Raw genomic sequence first — 22,500 nt, forward strand, 5'->3', positions numbered from 1 at the left:
GAACAATTCAGATGATCCCTTCCTTCTATATCCAAGTTTATCCCCCTTTCCACTACCAGGATTCACTCTAGTAGTTCTCCGTTCTCTTTCCTGTATCATCAATGATTTCCTCTTGCTGGATCACACCCTTCAAATTGTCAATAGGCTGTTATTTCATCTACTTGAAAAACAACAGCAGGGACTTCCCTGGTAATGCAGTAGTTAAGAATCTTCCTGCCAATGCAGGGGACATGGGTTTGAGCCCTGTTCCAGGAAGATCCCACATGTAACCAAGCAACTAAGCCCATGCACCACAACTACTGAGCCTGTGCTCTGGAGCCTGTGAGCCACAACTACTGAGCCCACGTGCCACAACTACTGAAGCCCGTGCACCTAGAGCCCGTGCTCCACAACAAAGACAAGCCACCACAATGAGAAGCCTGCACACTGCAACAAAGAGTAGCCCCCACTCACTGCAGCTAGAGAAAGCCCGTGCACAGCAACAAAGACCCAATGCAGTCCAAAATATAATTAATTAATTAATTTAAAAAGTGATACAAAGTTTATATCATTGTACAAAAATGTATTTAAAAAAGAAAAACACAGCAGCACACACACACAAACCTTCCCTTACAAAAAAATCATTTTCCATAACTTGAAATAACTTCTTATTCTGATAATTCTTCATTAAAGGGGAAGAATTAAGCTTTTAGGAGAAAGTACAATTGACCCCGAATTGATGAATAAAAGCTGTCCTTTACCAAAAGAACAAAACAAAACAGAAAGCCAGACAAAAAGGTAGGGAAAAAAATGTTAAAATTTGAAAATCATCATTGAAATTCTTCCAATTAAATAACTGATTTAGACACTAAATGAATTATACAGAGAAATAGAATATCCACACAGAGCCAAAGTATCACTACACAGATTGTTTGCTAATTGCCAAAGGGTAACTGTACCTTTTAATAGAAATATCTGTTGGACACAATCATAACCAAATAATATAGAAATATAGAAATTTAGAATCACTAAGACAACCTGGTATTCATGCCTCCTAATGAAATACAATATGTAATACACAACATCACCCATGAAGTATTACTGACAAAAGTATTTAGTTGAAATCTAATTAAGCATTTAAATTGTTTCTGCTAATTAAAATCAAGCCTATATATTTTTAAATTTTTTTTTAAATTTCTAGATCCTGCCTTCCAGCTTGTTCACTGTTTGTAGCAAAACTTCTTGAAAGTATCATGTAGTTTCTGGCTTCAATTCCTCTCCTCTAATCTTCCTTTGAACTATTTCTGGTCAGACTTTCACCCAAAACATGCCACCAAATCCATTCTTAACCAAAGTCACCGATGTCCTCCAAATTGCTAAAACCAATAATCACTTCTTAGCCCACAGCATCTTGACAGATCAGCAGCATTGATGCCTGACCACACCTCTGCCTTGTTACCTTTTCTTCACTTGGGCTCAAACATCATACTCCTCTCTCACTGGAAGTTCATTCTTAGTCTCTTTTGCAGATTCCTTATCTCTCCTGGACCTGTTAACTGGAGTATTTCAAGGCTCAGTCTTTGGACCTCTTCTCCTTATATGCCCTCATTTCTTTGACGATATCATTCTGTCTCCTGGTTTTTACTACCATCTCTACACTACGTCTCTTATGTTGACATATCTCTCCAAGAATCATATCTCCAACTTCATCATAAACTCCAATCATATTGTAATATGATCCCCTTGGATGTCCAATATTCACTTCAAGCATTACATTGTCCATAAGTGAACTCTTGATCTCCCTTCCCAAAACCTGTTTCGTCCATATATTTTCCCATCTTAACTGATGGTAACTCCTTCCTTTCAGGTGTTCATACCCAAAATCTTGATTTCATAATTACTAGCAGTAAATCAGTCATGATAGCTCTCCCTGCTTCCACTTTTGCCCAGCCCCTATCTATTCTCATCAGGTTTTAAAAGGATCACTTTCTACATCTGTGACTCTATTTCTGTTTTGTATTGATAAATAGGTTCATTTGTACCATTTTTTAAAAATTCCACATATAAGCAATACCAGATGATATTTGTCTTTCTGTGTCTGACTTACTTCACTCAGTATGACAATCTCTAGGTCCAGTGGGAAAGGGACAGGGGAGACATAAACTGGGAGATAGGGACTGACATAAACACACTACTATATATAAAATAGATAACTAATAAGAACCTACTGTGCAGCACAGGGAACTTTACTCAATGCTCTGGAATGACCTATATGTGAATAGAATCTAAAAAAGTGTGGAGATATATATATAGATCCACAATTTTTTATATATATACATAACTGATTCATTTTGATGTACAGCAGAAATTAACACAACATTGTAAATCAAGTATACTCCAATAAAAATTAATTTAAAAGAAAAGAAAAACTATTAAATTTTATAAAAGGGTAAAAAAAAAAAAAAAGGATCCCTTGACAGCTGGGTCTGATAGGGACAGAATCCATATCTGGCCAACAAAGCTCTTTAAGATCTGATCCCCACCTCACTAACCCTTTCACCTAAATTCCTAATATTCCTAATATTTTCCCCTTACTCTGCTGAGGCACAGAGGCCTCCTTGCTGTTCCTAGTATATCCCAAAGAATGAGCTAAAACAATGCCATAGATGATTAACAGGTCTTTACGTCCATGGCTTCTTTGTGTCCTATCCACAAATACCAGCTTTTCTGTACTGTATTCTAATAGAACAATTTTTCCTTGAAGTGCCCCACGGACTGGTGGAGAAAATTTTAATGTTAAAGGACCTTCAATCACTCATTTATTCTACAAGCATTCACATTTGACTTTGGGTCAAATCCTTAATGGGTGCAGATAAATGAGACAAGATCCTTCCCTTCAAGTCAAGTGAGGAAAAACAATTTCAGAAAATAGTTACAATGCAAAGTTGTGGATATGGATAGATTTCAAAGTACTAAAAGAGCACAGAGGAGGAGTACTTTAATTTGGCTGAGGATGGCCAGTTGTGACTTTCCAAAGGGAATCATATCTGAACAGTTAAATCTTTTCACCACTGCAAGGGAATGTCATTAGACATACTACAGAAAATCCTTGACATCAACTTGCTCATTTATAAATTTGAGATGAAAATACTTGCCTCACAAGTTTGTTTTGAGTGTCAACAGAGGTGATATACACCCTTTCAAGTATCATGACAGTGTTACCTATAGATATTATTCCTTCCCTGGCCTCTTGCCCATCACCCTCCACACAGAAGCACGTACTTCAGAAAGTGTAGTATCTGTTCATACAGCTTCAAACATTTGATGAAATAAACTTATTAGCTGAGCACATAAAATTCAATATTTTGAAAAACTTGAGTGCTTTCTTATTTTTGTTTTAGCCTTATAAATCTTTTCAAAGAAATGAACCATAGTTTGTTTCTATGTTTCTAATAGGGCAATGCTATTATGTTTATCTACACAAACCCAGTCAATATGCATTGATTTGTGTTCTAATATTCATGAAACAGTGGCTCCGTTCAAAAGCAACCCTCTGTATTTGAGTCTATTTTATGCTGCAAATGAACAACTAATAGAGCTATAGTTAATGACGGCTACATCAGACAGAACGCTAAAGCAACAGCTTGCTTGACTGCAATGCACCTTGGAAGAAACACAATTCACAAAAAAAATTCTCTTAGCAATTAGTTTTTACCCCTAACATTTTTCTGGAACCCACTGTGTACAGACTGATGAACTGAGTAATATTAGGAGAGGGAAAGGAATTCATTGTTAAGATTTCTGCACTTGTCTTTATCATGGAACACGGGACTCACTTCTGGTTTTCCCCCATAAAGTGACAGATATCTTCTGCTGCTTTTAAAAATAATTAGTAAGGAAAAATGTCTTAGAGAATAAAAATTACTATCAATTGATACTGCAGTGGTTTTTAAAAACATAACAAATTCTTCAATACCACTCTCCTGAAGAGGTCAGATCTATATCCCCTCCCCTTGAATATGGGTAGGGATGTGACTGCTTTGATCAATAGAACAGAACAGAAGTGACATTCTATGATTTCTGAGGTTAAGTCACAAAAGCCCATGCAATTCCTCCTGGATCTCTTAGAATTGTCTCTCCTGATGCTTCCTTTTGGGATGCCCCCATTCAGAACCAGGCATGAGAAACATAATGCACATAGAGAGGCCATGTGTATGTGTACCTGTCAACAGCTCCAACTGAGCACAGCCTTTGCATCAGCCTCGTCAACATATTAGACATATGAGTGAAGAAATTTGTAAGCAATTCCTGCTCCCATTCATCTGAGCCACTGCTCAGCCATTTGAGACTTCCTGGCTGAGTCCCCAGACTTGGTGCACCAGAGACAAACCATCCCTGTGGTATCCTTCTGAATTCCTGACCCCCAATTGTTATTTTACCATACTTTTTGAGGTGTTTTATTTTGCATCAATAAGTGACTGGAAATGGTGGTTCATAAATGGTAACAATTAAAATATCTAACATTTAGGGGAATTCCCTGGTGGTCCAGTGGTTAGGACTCAGCACTTTCACTGCCGAGGCCCAGATTCAACCCCTGCTTGGGGAACTAAGATCCCACAAGCCATGCAGAGCAGCCAAAAAAATAAAATAAAATAAAATAAAATAAAGGCAAAAAAATCTAAAATTTAGATAACTACAGGAGATGAATATGTTTTTCATGCTGTATAGAGCTCATCTAAACAGACAGGAAGGTTTCTGGAGATAGAAAGTTGGACTAAATACCCAGAAAAGTTTTCAGTGAGATACTATGACAACTCACTCTTTCCCCACATATCTTAAGATGCACACATAGTGTTTTAACTACATTTGCTAACTTACCAGTCAAGTCAGAAAGACCAAAAAAATCATCAGTTGTTGATTGTCCTGTCTTCATCAGTCTCTAAATATGAGAGAGATAAACTGGAAAGTAAAAATTCAGGTCAATGGACTTACTCTGCTAACTATAATATCAACCCTAGTTGCCAAGGGGGAGGTGGGGGTGAGACAGGAAGAGGGCAGGGCACAACTTTTAGAAGAATGACATAGCCCAAGGACACGACATAAACTGATGAGAACCAACTAGGTCCAAGATGGCGGATGAGCCAACTTCCACTAGACATTGAGCCTCTGTATATGCTTATTGTAACACATCAGCACAGCTAAATGACACACACACAGGCACCATGACAGTTCCAAGGCTGATCACAAAAGGTCAAAAAATGCAGTGGCCCAATTCCTGGAAATCCCCACCTCTTCCCCCAAATAGCTGGAATACTCCTCTCATTCATTAGCCTATGAAATTACCCGCCCCTATAAAAACTGACAACCTTGTACCCTGGGGTCTCTCTCATCTTCTGAGATGTCCCACACTCTATCTATGGAGTGTGTATCTCCCTGAATAAAGCTTCTTTCACTTTACTATGGCTCACTCTTGAATTCTTTCCTGCTCAAAGCCAAGAACACACACATGACGGCTGTCCCAGGGACTCAGAAGTGACCTGGGATGTGACTATCTTCTCATACCCCACTCTCTTTCCTGAAACAAGGGGAGGAAAGGGAGTTTGGGATTAGCAGATGTAAACTATTATATATGGGGTGGATAAAGAACAAGAGCCTACTGTATAGCACAGGGAACTATATTCAATATCCTGTGATAAACAATAATGGAAAAGAATATGAAAAAGTATATATATATATATATATATATATATATATATATATATATATATATAACTTTGTTGTACAGCAGAAATTAAACACAACATTGTAAATCAACTATACTTCAATGAAATTTTTTAAAAATATATCAATATATTTTAAAAATATATCAAATATAATATATTATATCAATATAATGTCACAAAATTATTTAACAGATATAATGGGCTTTTCTCAGTGTTGTAGAGAAGGTGCAAACTCTAAGTTTTAAAATTTCAGATCTTAATACATGTTAAAGAACAAAGACCACAGAAAGGTAAAACTAAATAATATTCACAACAGCCAAAACTTAGTCTTTTTTTAATATAAATTTATTTATTTATTTTGGCTGCGTTGGGTCTTCATTGTTGCACGTGGGCTTACTCTAGTTGTGTCGAGTGGGGTCTACTCTTTGTTGTGGTGCACGGGCTTCTCATTGCAGTGGCTTCTCTTGTTGCAGAGCACAGGGTCTAGGCACACAGGCTTCAGTAGTTGTGTCACGAGTGCTCAGTATTTGTGGCTCACAGGCTCTAGAGTGCAGGCTCAGTAGTTGTGGCACATGGGTTTAGTTGCTCCGTGGCATGTGGGACCTTCCTGAACCAGGGATCAAACCCATATCCCCTGCATTGACAGGCAGGTTCTTAACCACTGTGCCACCAGGGAAGTCCAAAACCTTAGTCTTTTTTAATGTACAAAATATATTTGAATTGTTAAGATTTCTCTATAACCTCAGTTTAACCAATTTTTTTCTGAAGGATTTTTCATTACTAATTAGCCCTCAAAAAAGCAGACAATATCTCCTTTTACATGAAGGGTTGTAATTTTCCATAGCTTTGACTTTTGTTTAATGCCCCATAAAGAACGTTGTACATTTTTGCTGAATTTTAAAATGCTACCATTCTGTAAGGTAAAGGACTTAAGTGAAATGTGAAATGTTTTCCTCTGAGAAAAAACTAAAATGTGCCAAATATATCACCACAAAGAAAGGAAGGACATTCTTCTTGATGTCTACTCCAGGAATAACCTCCCTGGAGAGAATTTTGAAAGGATTTGAGCATTTTAAATGTCCTGATCTAAATTAGTTAATTAAAAATATGGGTGAGCAAAGTCCACTAAGGTTAAAAGGAGAATAGTCAGCAATCCTTTATCACAATGCCCTGTTCAAGGATTTCAAGATACCTGATTAACAGTGGCAATTCTCATTTAGATTCATTATCTGATGGAGCAGAGTTGTTATTGATCCAACAGTTGACCTCACTGCAGGCTTAGGGTGTGACAATAATAATCTCTCCATATAGTGTGCCTGAAGTCACTGATGGTTTCAGTAATGATTAGATGAAAGAGGTGATTAAATAGCTAATTGCTAAAAACTCTCATTCCATTTCTATTGATGTCTCAGATTTTCCACACACTTCATATTTTATCTTCTTATCCTTCCCTCTTCATTTCTTCCTTTCCTCTTTTAAAATGATTTATGAAACTAAAAAAAATGAGTTTTAGTAGAGTCAAAATTGTTAGGGAGGAAAAACTTTTTCTCCACCCTCTTAGATTCAGTGACTGGGGGCATGCAAATTTAACTGATGAAAGACATATTAACATAAGAAAAAGTACAAATATATTAATATTTTGCATGCACGGGATTTCAAAGAAAAGAAGTGAAACTGAAGCAGTTAGACTCAGGGGTTTATGTACCATTTTAACAAAGGAAATGGAATTATACTTTGAGGAACAATAAACTGTAGAAAAGTTACTAGGAATAAATGGGGAAAACTAATGAAAGAGAGGGGTTATTTTAGTAATGTTTGTTTATGCAGATGCATCTCAGTGCAGACTGCAGTAGCAACCTTCACAGAGAAAAAGTTATGCCTGAAACTGAACAGGACCCTGTGGGTTCCTACTGGATACATATCCTTTTTGTGTCCCCCAATTCTTGTTTGCTGGAAATAGGCTTCATTCAGCCTCCTTGACCTTCTTTGAATTCCAAAGAGCAGGTTCAAACAGTTGATAATCAGGGAAGGGAGTGGATGCAGAGACAGGGAGGAGCAGTCAAGAAACAACAGTGCAGCGTCCTGGTTTCTCCTCAAAGAATATACATAACAGTACCTTTGAGTTCTTCTGCAGGAGCTAAGGCCCCCACCCAGATGGAGGATAGTAACTTCAGGCTGAGCACAATATTTCTGGAACACCACTCTCTTACCTGACCACCAACAATCAGAGGAAATTCTGCACACAGTGGAAGGTAAAAAAAGACTCTGATCCCCTCCCCAAATGATTCTCCCTTTAAAAATTTTCATGGTCAAGCAGAATATTAGGAATTGGTTTTTGGACATGAGTCCAACTTCTCTCCAGGTTGCCAGCCTCCTGAATAAAGCACCCTTTCCTTTCCAATCAACACTTATCTCTCAAGTGTTGGCTTTTGAGCCACAAGCAGTCAAAACATGCCCTGCTTTTAGGCAGATTAAGGGAGAGAAAAAACTCTTCCTGTATCCAATTTTTTGTTTGTTTTTTGTTTTGTTTTTTCTGGCTGCACCATGCAGCATGTGGGATCTTAGTTCCCTGACCAGGGACTGAACCTGTGCCCCCTGCAGTGGAAGCACGGAGTCTTAACCACTGGACTGCCAGGCAAGTCCCCCTGTATCTGTTAATTCTCAGTTGCCTTCAACTCAAAATAATTATTTTGCCAAAGTGGAATATTTGGGGGTAACATGTTCTGGACCCCTTCAAAATTCTTCATTTCATTTCATCATATCTTACTGACAGTGATTAAGGATGTCTTCTACATCTACTGTATAAAATGGTAATTTAACATCAGAAGAGAAAACTTGACCAAATATTAGGTTTTAAAGACTATAATTTTCATGAAGAATGGAATGTAGACATGAGATCAATGTTTTCAGAACCTTTTCTACTAAAAATTCTTAAAATATTGGAGAGCAATGGGCTTGGGCTACATCAACACAATGCTAAAACATCTGGAGGAGAAGTGGAAAATGAAAGCAATTGTTCAGATCCCTTGTCTACACAAAATTCAGCCATCCTGCTGTTTGCTTTCCCCAGACCAAACATCTAGATGATTGACGGAATTCCTTTCATTTCTATTTGTGTATATGAATATCCTCATCTACTCTTATTTTAACAATGAACAACATCTCCTGGAATGGGATTCTAATCTGATTGTCTCCTCCACCCACTCTTTTTCTTCTTTCAATCTATGTTTATATATTTTTAAAGCACAAATAAAAGAAAAAAATAGTATATTGTTTGTATCTTCTTATTTTAGAGTAAAATAAGTGTAGAACAATGACTGGGTGTTTTGAATTTTCTTTGTGGCATCTAGCACACCAAGTGCAGTCAATAAACATTAAGCCATCAAATAAATCAGAATTCCAAACTGTTGTCTGCATTGAAGAATACATTATAGTGAGCTGCTTTTGCAGCAGGGCGAATTTCAGAAAAAAGACTCGATTGGCTGTTCTCAAACATTAATGTGCTTATAAATCTCCTGGGGATACTGTTAAAATGCAGATTCTGATTCAATAGGTCTGGGATGGGCCCCAAGACATTGCATTTCTATCAAACTCCCAGGTTACACTGATGTTGCTGGTCCATAACTGAGTAGAAGCAGGTTGATAATTGGCAAGGGGGAAAAGTAAAATCTGTCTGTTCAGCAGTTCTAAAGAATATTTATTGTAAACAATATTCCAAAAAGATTTAATTATAAAGAAAAAATTAAGTAGAATAAAATATCATTGTTTTTTAAGTCCAAAAAAGTTTTGAATAAACTTAAACTATCAAGAAAAAAAAATCTCAAAATAAAATCTGTAATCTAAAACTAACAGGGCTACTTACCTGGAAAAAAAAATGGTTTGCAAAATACTAAAGAGATCACAGTTAACAGGAAGTAAAGGGGTTCACAATAAGCCTCCTCAAGATATATAACTTTACACGTGGATTATTTTGAGCTGGAGACAATCAAGACCGTTTGAACTCAAAAGAAACTATTGCCCTTCCCTTAACTACCTAGAAGATTTTTAATTGGGGGTTCTTTCCCCAATGAAAATTACTACCAGAGATAAATTTTATCTGTATGGCAGGGCAAACAGCTAATCACCAAACCTTTGCTCGTCTTCTTATTGTCCTGTAAATTGCCCTCTTCCCCTCTGAAACCCCAGGCCCTCTTTCCCATCCCTTAGCTCAGGGTGGCGTGTATACCTCATTTTACCCTTCTGTCTTTGAACCTCTCATGTATGGAGGGTTCCTGTATGTATGAAATAAAATTTGCTTTTCCCCTGTTAGTCTGTCTCATTTTGATATGATTATTAGAGTAATCAAAAGAACCTATGAAGGGTAGTAAATTCTTTCTATTCAACAGAAGAAAGAGTAAAAAAAATAGTTTTAAGCTAAATGTACAAATATAAACCAATAGCTACTAGTACAGGTCTTGAAACCACCCTCCTCCCCCTCAAAAACTCAGTCTTTTAGGCTATATATATATATATATATATATATATATATATGTATGTATATACATATATATGTAATAAATTAGTTACATCTTCAAGTATAGAATAGTAAACATCATAAAAGCATACATGATTTTATAGGAGAGCAGAATTTGCCACCCTAAAATATGTCTGTTTGGCATAAGGATTATTTTAAGCTGATTATTTTTTTAAGAAACTACAAACACAGGGAAAGCTCTGAAAACCCAATACAAGTTACTGTTTTTGTAAGAGACATTTACATGTAAAAGGGAAATTTCCACTTGTAAGAGTATCTCTGTCTCTCTCTGTCTCTCGCTCTCTGTCTCTCTCTCTCTCTGTCTCTCTCTCTCCAGGGAAGAGGGGAAAGACTCTAAATCTCTAGAAACTCTTATCAAAGGAGACAGTAATGGCTTATATCTGCACGTATAACAACCTTACCTCCTTTACTCTGCTTTTTCTGGTCACTTCCCAGAACTGATTCCCCAGCCCCAACGTTCTCTTTTGTCTTTAGCTGAAGATGGCATTTAAGGTAAGAGATTTCACCAGTTGGGCAGGTTACTCAGTTTTCTTTGGTCTCTTCCATGTATATATGTTATTAAACTTTGGTTTGTTTTTCTCCTGCTAACATGTCTTATATTAATTTAACTAGTAGACCAGCCAAAGAACCGAGAAGGGAAGGGGAAACTTTTCTGCCCCTATAATTTTAATAAATTAATAAACAGGATTGCTTGTTTTGAGAAAACTTTTATGATTCAAAAGTGAAACTGAGCAGGACACTGTGGGGGGGCCCTCCTGGGTACAAAGCCTTTCCATGTCCCCTGTTTCTTATTTGCAAGAAAAAGGCTTCAGCCTCCTAGACCTTCCTGAATACCAAAGAGGAAATTCAAACTGTTGCTAATACAGGAAGTAAAGGAATGCAGAAACAAAGGAGGAACAATCAAGAAACTATAGTGCAGCAATTAAAGCAGGATCCTGGTTCCTCCTCAAAGAATATACATGACAGTATCTTTGAGTTCTTCTGCAGGAACTAAAGCCTCCACCCAGGTGGAGAATGGTAATTTCAGGCTGAGCACAGGATCCTGGAGAGCCACCCTGTTACCTCACCACCAGCCAATCAGAAGAAAGTCACACACCCTGCAGACTTCACCCCAAATTTTGCCTATAAAAACTTCTCCCTGAATACACTCAGGGAGCTTGAGGTTTTTGAGTACAAACCACCCATTCTCCTTGCTTGGCCCTACAATAAACCTTTCTCTGCTCCAAACTCTGATGTTTCAGTTTGTTTGGCCTCACTGTGCATCAGGCACACAAACTTGTGTTTGGTAACAAAATTATATAAAGTGATGTCTTAAATTGTTTCCTTTAACATTCTATCTAAATCATCAAGTTGTGTTTGAAACAGGTGAGAAAAGCTATTTATTTAACCAATCTTTAACTCAGTCCTTTTTGAAAAACACTGTGCTATGCTGAGTGTGTAGTGCTGATCCAACATGGATTCTAGCCTGGATCTTAGTCTAATAGGGAGAAAATATGCATATATAAATAACTAGAATATGAATTCAAAGCCTAATTGCCATGAGAAATATGCTAATAATGGGTTTCAGAAATACAGAAGAAGTATAAGCAGCATTGTGATTGGACAGTAACTCCTTCCCAAAGTTTCTTGAAATGAAATATTGAAAAGACTCAATTTTCTGAAAGGACTCCCAATTCCAATATTTTAATGATCATGAGAATTCTCGTTTTGTTTATCCTCTTCCAATTTAGGCTAAAATGGATCTGCATCTGAGGATAATGCCAAGTCAACATATAAAGAGTACTAACAATTCCCCAAGAGAATACCTGCAAAACTCAGGAAGATTTCCAAATGTGTCTATAACCTTTCACCTGCTGGCAAAGGTTTAACAATGAGCTCTGCAGCATGAGAGGAGCTCTGATTTGTAGCATTTACTGATTTTCGTGGTGTAAATACAGTCACCATAGCTGATTTCAGGCTCTTGATGTGAGGTCACCAAAATCCTCAAACCATTAACCCTCACTCATATCTGCTGACATTTATGTTTAGTGGTGACAAAGGATGCAGGTTCTGGAGAAAAACTACCTGAGTTTAAAATGTGGTTCAGCTATGAAAACTTTGGTAAGTTACTCAACCTGTCGGGACTCCAGTTTTTTCTTTTGTAAGGAAAGAATTTTGATTGTTCTAAAATAAAATCTGATTGTTATAAACTATAAATGAATAGGAATAAATTATTACATGAATGTGTATTACTAAGTGCTGAATACTATTGTTCACCCTATAATTATATTGAAAATTAATTTGGGGTAACTTTCTAATCACAGTGTCCACTTGAAACCATGTAACACAGATTGGAACTTGAACCCACAGGCCAGGACTCGAGCCAACGGTCTTTCAACTGAGATCACACACCTGGTTTCAGGACTTAATGAAGCTCAGGTTCTTGATGTCTAATCAAAGAAAGAATTTAGTGGGAGACTAAATGATAGGTAAGAAGTGGATTTATTTACAAAAAACACACACCACAGACAGAGTGTGGGTCATCTCAGAAGGCAAGAGCAGCACCAGGGTATGGGGTTGTCAATTTTTTTTTGAATTTTATTTTATTTATTTTTTATACAGCAGGTTCTTATTAGTTATCTATTTTATACATATTAGTGTATATAGGTCAATCCCAATCTCCCAATTCATCCCAACACCACCGCCTCCACCCACTTTCCCCCCTTGGTGTCCATAAGTTTGTCCTCTACATCTGTGTCTCTATTTCTGCCCTGCAAACCGGTTCATCTCTACCATATTTCTAGGTTCCACATATAAGCATTAATATACGAAATTTGTTTTTCTCTTTCTGACTTACTTCGCTCTGTATGACAGTCTCTAGATCCATCCACGTCTCTACAAATGACCCAATTTCATTCCTTTCTATGGCTGAGTAATAATCCACTGTATATATATAACACATCATCTTTAACCATTCATCTGTCTGTGGGCATTTAGGTTGCTTCCATGACCTGATTATTGTAAATAGTGCTGCAATGAACATTGGGGTGCATGTGTCTTTTTGAATTATGGTTTCCTCTCGATACATGCCCAGTAGTGGGATTGCTAGGTCATACGGTAATTCTATTTTTAGTTTTTTAAGGAACGTCCATACTGTTTTCCATGGTGGCTGTATCAATTTACATTCTCACCAACAGTGTAAGAGGGTTCCCTTTTCTCCACACCCTCTCAAGCATTGGTTGTTTGTAGATTTTCTGATGATGCCCATTCTAACTGGTGTGAGGTGATACCTCATTGTAGTTTTGATTTTCATTTCTCTGAGATTGAGCAGTTTTTCATGTGCTTCCTGGCCATCTGTATGTCTTCTTGTGAGAAATGTCTATTTAGGTCTTCTGCCCATTTTTTGATTGGGTTGTTTGGTTTTTTTACTATTGAGCTGCATGGGCTGTTTGTATATTTTGGAGATTACTCCTTTGTCTGTTGATTCGTTTGCAAATATTTTCTCCCATTCTGAGGGTTGTCTTTTTGTCTTGTTTGTAGTTTCCTTTGATGTGCAAAAGCTTTTAAGTCTCATTAGGTCCCATTTGTTTATTTTTGTTTTTATTTTCATTACTCTAGGAGGTGGATCAGAAAAGGTCTTCCTGTGAGTTATGTCAAAGAGTGTTCTTCCTATGCTTTCCTCTAAGAGTTTTATAGTCTCCAGTCTTACATTTAGGTCTTTAATCCATTTTGAGTTTATTTTTGTGTATGGTATTAGGGAGTGTTCTAATTTCATTCTTTTACATGTAGCTGTCCAGTGTTCCCAGCACCACTGTTGAAGAGACTGTATTTCTCCTTTGTATATCATTGCCTCCTTTGTCACAGATCAGTTGACCATAGGTGCATGGGTTTATCTCTGGGCTTTCTATCCTGTTCCATTGATCTATATTTCTGGTTTTGTGCCAGTACCATATTGTCTTGATTACTATAGCTTTATACTATAGTATGAAGTCATGGAGTCTGATTCCTCCAGCTCCATTTTTTTTCCCTCAAGACTGCTTTGGATATTTGGGGTCTTTTGTGGCTCCATACAAATTTTAAGATTTTTTGTTCTAGTTTTGTAAAAAATGCCAATGGTAATATGATAGGGATTCCTTTGAATCTGTAGATTGCTTTGGGTACTATAGTCATTTTCACAGTGTTCATTCTTCCAATCCAAGAACATGGTAAATCTCTCCATCTGTTTGTGTCATCTTTGATTTCTTGCATCAGTGTTTTATAGTTTTCTAAGTACAGGTTTTTTAGCTCCTTAGGTAGGTTTATTCTTAGGTATTTTATTCTTTTTGTTGCAATGGTGAATGGGATTGCTTCCTTAGTTTCTATTTCTGTCTTTCATTGTTAGTGTATAGGAATGCAAGAGATTTCTGTGCATTAATTTTGTATCCTGCAACTTTACCAAATTCATTGATTAGCTCTAGTATTTTCTGGTGGCATCTTTAGGGTTCGCTATGTATAGTATCATGTCATCTGCAAACAGTGACAGTTTTACTTCTTCTTTTCCAATTTGTATTCATTTCATTTCTTTTTCTTCTCTGACTGTTGTGGCTAGGACTTCCAAAACTATGTTGAATAATAGTGGTGAGCGTGGACATCCTTGTCTTGTTCCTGATCTTAGAGGAAATGCTTTCAGTTTTTCACCACTGGGAGTGATGTTTGTTGTGGGTTTGTCATATATGACCTTCATTAAGTTGAGGTAGGTTCCCTCTATGCCCACTTTCTGGAGAGTTTTTATCATAAATGGGTTTTAAATTTTGTCAAAAGCTTTTTCTGCATCTATTGAGATTATCATATGGATTTTATTCTTCAATTTGTTAATATGGTGTATCACATTGATTGATTTGCATATATTGAAGAATCCTTGCATCGCTGGTATAAATCCCACTTGATCTCGGTGTATGATCCTTTTAATTTGTTGTTGGATTCTCTTTGCTAGTATTCTGTTGAGGATTTTTGCATCTGTATTTATCACTGATATTGGTCTGTAATTTTCTTTTTCTGTAGTATCTTTGTCTGATTTTGGTATCAGGGTGATGGTAGTTTCATTGAATCAGTTTGAGAGTGTTCCTCCCTCTGCAATTTTTTGGAAGAGTTTGAGAAGGATGGGCGTTAGCTCTTCTCTAAATGGTTGATAGAATTAACCTGTGAAGCCATCTGGTCCTGGACTTTTGTTTGTTGGAAGATTTTAACTCACAGTTTCAATTTCATAACTTGTGATTGGTCTGTTCATATTTTCTATTTCTTCCTGGTTCAGTCTTGGAAGGTTATACCTTTCTAAGAATTTGTCCATTTCTTCCAGGTTGTCCATTTTATTGGCATAGAGTTGCTTTTAGTAGTCTCTTATGCTGCTTTGTATTTCTGTGGTGTCTGTTGTAACTTCTCCTTTTTCATTTCTAATTTTATTGATTTGAGTCCTCTCCCTCTTTTTCTTGATGAGTCTGGCTAATGGTTTATCAATTTTGTTTATTTTCTCAAACAACCAGCTTTTAGTATTATTGATTTTGCTATTGTTTTTTTTTTTCTGTTGCATTTATTTCTGCTCTGATCTTTATGATTTATTTCCTTCTAATAACTTTGGGTTTTGTTTGTTCTTCTCTCTCTAGTTCCTTTAGGTGTAAAGTTAAATTGTCTATTTGAGATTTTTCTTGTTTCTTGAGTTAGACTTGTATTGTTATAAACTTCCCTCTTGGAACTGCTTTTTTCTGCACCCATAGGTTTTGGATCATAGTGTCTCACTGTAATTTTTCTCTAGGTATGTTTTGATTTCCTCTTTGCTTTCTTCAGTGATCTCTTGGTTATTTATTAATGTATTGTTAAGACTCCATGTGTTTGTGTGTTTTACTTTTTTTTCCCCATAATTGATTTCTAATCTTATACTGTTCTGGTTGGAAAAGATGCTTGAAATGATTTCAATTTTCTTAAATTTACTGAGGCTTGATTTGTGACCCAAGATGTGATCTATCCTTGAGAATGTTCCATGTGCACTGGAGAAGAAAGTGTAATCTGCTGTTTTTGGATGGAATGTCCTATAAATATCAATTAAATCTATCTGGTCTATTGTGTCATTTAAAGCTTGTATTTCCTTACTAATTTTCTGTTTGGATGATCTGTCCATTGGTGTAAGTGAGGTGTTAAAATTCCCCACTATGATTGTGTTACTGTCAATTTCCTCCTTTATATCTGTTAGCAGTTGCCTTATGTAGTGAGGTTCTCCTATGTTGGGTGCATATATGTTTATAATTGTTATATCTTCTTCTTGGGTTGATCCCTTGATCATTATGTAGTGTCTTTCCTTGTCTGTTGTAACATTCTTTATCTTAAAGTCTATTTTATCTGATATGAGTATTGCTTCTCCAGCTTTCTTTTGATTTCCATTTGCATGGGATATCTTTTTCCATCCCCTCACTTTCAGTCTGTATGTTTCCCTAGGTCTGAAGTGGGTCTCCTGTAGACAGCATATATATGGGTCTTATTTTTGTATCTATTCAGCCAGCCTGTTTCTTTTGGTTGGAGCACTTAATCCATTCACGTTTAAGGTAATTATCAATATGTATGTTCCTATGACCATTTTCTTAATTGTTTTGGGTTTTTTTTTTTTTTTGTAGGTCCTTTTCTTGTCTTGTGTTTCCCACTTAGAGAAGTTCCTTTAGCATTTGTTGTAGAGCTGGTTTGGTGGTGCTGAATTCTCTTAGCTTTTGCTTGTCTGTAAAGCTTTTGATTTCTCCATCGAATCTCAATGAGATCCTTGCCAGGTAGAGTAATCTTGGTTGTAGGTTCTTCCCTTTCATCATTTTAAATTTATCATGCCACTCCCTTCTGTCTTGTAGAGTTTCTGCTGAGAAATCAGCTGTTAACCTTATGGGAATTCCCTTGTATGTTATTAGTCATTTTTCCCTTATTGCTTTCAATAATTTTTCTTTGTCTTTAACTTTTGGCAGTTTGATTACTATGTGTCTCAGTGTCTTTCTCTTTGAGTTTATCCTGCCTGGGACTCTCTGCACTTCCTGGAATTGGGTGGCTATTTCTTTTCCCATGTTTGGGATGTTTTCAACTATAATCTCTTCAAATATTTTCTTGTGTCCTTTCTCTCTCTCTTCTCCTTCTGGAACCCCTATAATGCCAATGTTGTTGCATTTAATGTTGTCCCAGAGGTCTCTTAGGCTTCCTTCATCTCTTTTCGTTTCATTTTTCTCTATTCTGTTCCACAGCAGTGAATTCCACTATTCTGTCTCCCAGGTCACTTATACGTTCTTCTGCCTCAGTTATTCTGCTATTAATTCCTTCTAGTGTAGTTTTCATTTCAGTTATTGTATTGCTCATCTCTGTTTCTTTGTTCTTTAATTCTTCTAGGTATTTGTTCTTTAATTCTTTTATGTCTTTATTAAACATTTCTTGCATCTTCTTGATCTTTGCCTCCATTCTTTTTCCAAGGTCATGAATCATCTTCACCACCATTCTTCTGAATTCTTTTTCTGGAAGGCTGCCTATCTCCACTTCATTTAGCTGTTTTTCTGGGGGTTTATCTTGTTCCTTCATCTGGTAAAAAGTCCTCTGCCTTTCCTTTTGTCTGTCTTTCTGTGAATGTGGTTTTCCTTCCACAGCCTGCAGAACTGTAGTTCTCCTTGCTTCTGCTGTCTGCCCTCTGGTCTTTTTGATATTTTGTGATCAGCCTTGGAACTGTTATCGTGTCTATGGGTGTGTTATTTAACTGTGCTGATGTGTTACAATGAGCATATACAGAGGCTCAAAGTCTAGAGGAATTTGGCTCATCTGCCATTTGGACCTAGTTGGTCCTAATCAGTTTATGTCTTGTCCTCAGGCTATCTCATTCATTTAAAGGTTGTGTCCTGCCCCCTTCCCTCCTGTTTCACACTCACAAGGTCTTTCCATACAAGTAATATTTCTGTGTCTTTTTAGAAATAACCTAACAGTTACCTCCTCCTGGATACTATTAAGAGTATGACTCTTCAGCTGATCTGTATGGTCATGAAAATACTGGTTCTCTGGTCTATTATATGGATATTCTGAGAGACTTAGCAAACATATTCATTCAGTATTAAGTCTAAGAAAACTGCACTTGACATAGAGCTTACAGATTATACCACTCACTTAGGATTTGGACTTGCTCTGTTTTATCTTGGTCTCTAATTACATGATACCATAGTAGAATATTAAATCTAGAATGTGACCTTAAATTGCACTTTTCAAGGAGGAAGTAGTTTTCCTCTACCCTTCTGGCTGTTCTAAGAATTAAATTGACATGAGACAGATTAATAAGAGAAAATTAAACAAAAGTTAATAGTATGTATACATGGGAGAGACCCAGAAAAATGAGGAACTTGCTAAAATGGCCAAAGTCCTCACCTTAAATATCACCCTCAGCTAAAGACAAAAGAGAATGTTGGGGATAGAGGATGGGGACTTCACAAGGAAAGAAGGAAGTTCACACAAAGATGGAAAAGCAAATGTTTGGTAAACAAATGTTTGCTGGGCCATGCAGAGGCAATGAGCCACAGAGCAGAATTTTAACAGACTTTGCTAGGTTCCCCCCTGTCTACACACCTGGTTCATACTGTAGTTACCTGTGGTGATATCTCCCAATCTGGAGCAGGTCCTCCATCTACATTCTTTTACGCAGTTAGGGAGAAGATCAAAGCTTCTCCCTGCGTCTTTTGGGCCTTGATTATTTTCAGCTAAAATAATCTGCATTCCAAAGAGACACATCGTGGTATCGAAAACTTTGCTCTCCTACACAATTCTTTGTGTGCTGTCTTAATTCCCACTGCCATTCACCTTATTTATAAATCAGATTATAAACTACTTTGGGGAAGAATTAGGTTCTATCCATCACTATTTCTCCATTGTCTCTTCCAGGGCTTAGCACTTAGCAGTTGATAAGTATCTGTTGAATTAAGATGATTTCATACTTTCCCAAAATAAGTTTCATTTACCTATTCCAATAAGAAGCAAAAGAACAATTCCAAAGGCAAAATCCTGGAAACTATACTCTCTGTTTTGAAAATCACAAGGTACATTAGCATATTAAATGATCAGCAAAGTGTTGTAGTTAAGAAACCTGTTTAAAACTATTTAACTCAAGGGCTTCCCTGGTGGTGCAGTGGTTGAGAGTCCGCCTGCCGATGCAGGGGACACAGGTTCGTGCCCCAGCCTGGGAAGATCCCACATGCCATGGAGCGGTCTGGCCCATGAGCCATGGCTGCTGAGCCTGTACGTTCAGAGCCTGTACTCTGCAACAGGAGAGGCCACAACAGTGAGAGGTCCATGTACCAAAAAAAAAAAAAAAAAAAAAAAACTATTTAAAATTTTACATTCAAGGAACACCTATTAATAACATAATTATAAATATTATCCAAATCTGAACAATTTTTGAGAGTGAAATGGAGCACTATTAATAATTATATCAGGAAACAGGCACAAACTGGAATGATACAGGGTAAATCTGAACATGTAATCATTCTACCTATGATGTCATTAGGAAGTGGATAGAAGTGTGGAAATTCCCACAACTACTGTTATATGGATCAAAGTTCAGGAAACAGTGATTGTCCTTAATCCTTCATTTTATTCATAAGAAACATGAGGTCGCAAAGAAGTTAAACCACTTCCCATTGGCAAGTTCTTTGGAACCCAGTTAAGAGGCAGAACCATGAATAAAGTCCAGCTCATTAGAAAGCATTTTCCAAATCAGTTCTCATTTATTCAATTCTGAAATTAAAACAATTAATTATTTGGTTGTATCTTCACAAAGAAGAAAAGAAAATCGAGACTTACATGCTCCTCTTAGAATATCATTTTGTCATGCAGGAAGTACTGATTTTGTATACATGCAAATGTAAATCGGATGTCAGCTGGGGACCTTTTTATCTTTGAAGAGCTAGGCATAAGATCTAGGTCTTGAGCTCTCAATAATTCCATTCCCTAATAGAAGACCAAAGTTCTTCTCCAAAGTTTCTGCAAATTCCCATGGGCCTATTTCTCATGGTCTCCTCTGCCTTCTGGGCTCATGGTTTCTCTGTGACATACAACATTAACTTAATCATAAAACTAGGTTCAGTTTTCCCAAAAGAAGTACACTTTCACTTGTGCTCAAAATATTTTGAAAAATGTTATGAGGAAAAAGGAAGGATTAACTTCACAGCAAAGCAAATGATAGTCACAATCAAGCTACAGCATAAAATATTTGTTGGCTCTCCATCCCATGAATTTTCACTGGATCCCATCTTCTTACCATCTTCTGGTTCTTCACCCTTACCCATCCTCCCTCCTCTTTCCTCTTTCTAGCTTCTCTCCTCCTCTCCTCTGGGTATTTGACCACAGAATTATTTCCCCTTAGGCTTTTAGGAAAAATAACTTTCCCTTGCCATAACACTTTGGGATCACTTAATATCCTTAACTGTATATGATACAAGTGTGGGGAGTATGTTGGGGTGGGGGAGGGGTCCTCTATCCCAATCGTTCTTCCAATAAAGATAGAATATGTTTTGAAGGGAATCTAGGTGAAAATAATATTTTGTGCCTCATTAAGCAATTATATAGCTCAATTAGAAGGTAACTGCATTTACTCAAAAAGAAAATGATGGCAACTTGGACAAAAGTGGTGGCAGCAAAAGCAGAAGAAAATGGACAAATACAAGAGAGCCTTAGGAGTCAGAGGCCACAGGTATTGGTGGTTGACTGAGTAGGGGAAGATAAAGAGGAAAAATCAAGTACAACCCCTAGTTCTCTGGGCTGGGCAACTGGAGAGTTGGTGGCCCCATTTATAAAGATTGTGAGCCTTAGGAGGGAGCAGGTTCAGAAGGGAATATGATGAGATTGGCTTTGAAAATGTTGAATATGAAATGCCCATGAACAACCTCTGGGAGATGCCTCCTAGACAGCTGGATATGTGAATTAGGCTCTCAGGAGAGTGATAGTGACTAAGGGTACAGGCTTTGGATTCAGAAATACCTGGCTTCAGGACATGGAAGCAACCTAAATGTCCATCAGCAGTGGATTGGATAAAGAAGATGTGGTATCTATATACAATGGAATACTACTCAGCCATGAAAAAGAACAAAATAATGTCATTTGCAGCAACATTGATGGACCTAGAGATTATCATACTGAGTGAAGTAAGTCAGAGAAAGACAAATATCATATGATATCACTTATATGTGTAATCTAAAAAAAAGGGTACAAATGACACTGCTATATTTAAAATGGATAACCAACAAGGACCTACTGTATAGCACAGGGAACTCTGCTCAATGTTTTGTGGCAGCCTGGTTGGGGAGGGAGTTTGTGGGAGAATGGATACATGTATATGTATAGCTGAGTCACTTTGCTGTGCACCTGAAACTATCACAACATTGTTAATTGGTTATACTCCAATATAAAATAAAAAGTTTTTTAAAAAGGGGTACAAATGAACTTATTGAAATAGAGTTATAGATGCAGAAAACAAACTTATGGTTACCAGGGTGTAAGGGGAAGGAGGGATAAATTGCAAGATTGGTGTGGACATATACACACTACTACATATAAAAAAGATAACTAATAAAGACCTACTGTATAGCACAAAGAACTCTACTCGATACTCTGTAATGGCCTATATGGGAAAAGAATCCATAAAAGAGTGGATATATCTATATGTACAACTGAGTCACTTTGCTGTACAGCAGAAACTAACACAACATTGTAAATCAACTATACACCAATAAAATTTTTTTTAATTTAAAAAAGAGAAATACCTGGCTTCAAGACCTAGCCTTCCCTCTTAATAGGTGTGTAACTTGGGCAAGCTAGTGAAACTCTCCAAGCCTCATTCTCTTCAGCTGTACAATAAGAATTACTATTATATTCCTACATTGTGAAGCTATCTCAGGATACCAGAGATAACGTATATGAAGCTCTTAGCTCAATAAAAATAAGTAATTCAAAAGATATACATTCAGCACTTCCTATGTACCAGACACTGCTCTGAGCACCTGTTTTGCATTTACTCATTTAATCCACACACCATCCCGACATCCTAGATACTATTATTATCTCCATTTAAAACATGAGGGAACAAATGCAGAGAAGGTACGTAGCTTGTAATGCTTATAAAGCAGGATGTGATAGGTCTGAACCCAAGGAGTCTGGACCTAGAGTCTACTTATTCAGCCACTGCCCTGAATGTTCTCTTAATGACATTAGCTAAGATTACTACAATTATAGGTTTGGAAGTCACCAGAACATGATGTGAGA

Source organism: Mesoplodon mirus, assembly GCF_964341445.2.
Source record: "Mesoplodon mirus genome assembly, chromosome: 6".
Lineage (NCBI taxonomy): Eukaryota > Metazoa > Chordata > Mammalia > Artiodactyla > Ziphiidae > Mesoplodon > Mesoplodon mirus.